We start from the raw sequence: 1,074 nt of genomic DNA on the forward strand, positions 1-1,074 counted from the left end.
GGCCTTCCGTCACTTGTCCAGCATCTTGGACAGGTTTCCAAGTATCCTCCCCCCTACAGTTCTGGCTTAGAGACGAAAGGGGAGGAAGCGAGGCCATAGCAAAATTTGCTCTAAAGAAAATGTTTCCTAGTAATGTGCGCATCAGTGATAAGGTTTGACCTGTTTGTCGCAGGAAATGACTTGATTCCCAACCACTGCACCACCAAGGAAGTCCTGGTTCTCTTGTTTGAAAGCATGGATCAGTAAACAGGGTCGAACAGTTAGAATGCTGTGAAAAGATCATATTCCAACTTCTTAATGTCTTTTGTAATTTTCTTTAACTTTAGAGGGATATTTTAGGGAGCTGTTCTTTCTTTCGGAAATAATTCAAATGTCAACAATTTCTTCAGCCTTTGCTTCAGTTTTTTTCCAAGGAAAATTAAATTGAGACAGAAACATCTGTGTGAGTGTGTGTGTTGTGTGTGTCTATGCACAGAAAGATCTCTGGGATTCTGTTCACCTAATGTTAATGATGGAAATATCAGGATGCTGGGATTTTACTTTTATACATTATTTTTAATTTTTTTAATGAGCGTGTAGAAGTATTTTTACCAAAACAAGACATAAACTAGAAACAAATATGCCAAGATGTAAACAATGGTTGGTGCTTGGTGGTGAAAATAAAGATGATTGTTACTTTCTTCTTTGTGCTTTTTTTTGTATTTTTTTTTTTTAATTTCCAGGAGAAAAAGTATGTAGTTTTATTTGTAGAGTCTTTCTGAATCCATTCATTCATTGATTAGCAAAGATGCGCAAGGTGTCAGGCTGTGCTGGGTAGGAGAAAAGACAGCATTTTGCTCTCTACCAGGAGAATAGGGGGCAGCAAGTTCCGTGAGGGTTGTCTGTCTGTCTGTCTGTCTGTTTAGGAGGAGTTGAAATTCAGAGAAGAATCATTTTGCCCAGGTTGCATCTCTTTGAGCTGGGCCTTAAAAATGGATAGTTTTTTGTTTGGGTAGCAATGGCAAGGATTGCTGGGTGGGGAGTCGGGGAGGGGGCAGGGTGGGTGGTGATGGGAGAGTCAGAGGAGGATGTGAT

General features: G+C 40.0%; 1 protein-coding gene across 5 annotated transcripts in view; it reads left to right on the plus strand.

The window, feature by feature from the left end:
* The window catches only part of IFNAR2 (interferon alpha and beta receptor subunit 2), a 28,054-nt gene that overhangs the window by 3,393 nt on the left and 23,587 nt on the right, over window positions 1–1,074 (plus strand). The window lies entirely within an intron of this gene.

This window comes from Neophocaena asiaeorientalis, unplaced genomic scaffold (assembly GCF_003031525.2).
Source record: "Neophocaena asiaeorientalis asiaeorientalis breed wild unplaced genomic scaffold, Neophocaena_asiaeorientalis_V1.1 scaffold45, whole genome shotgun sequence".
NCBI classification, from domain to species: Eukaryota; Metazoa; Chordata; class Mammalia; order Artiodactyla; family Phocoenidae; genus Neophocaena; species Neophocaena asiaeorientalis.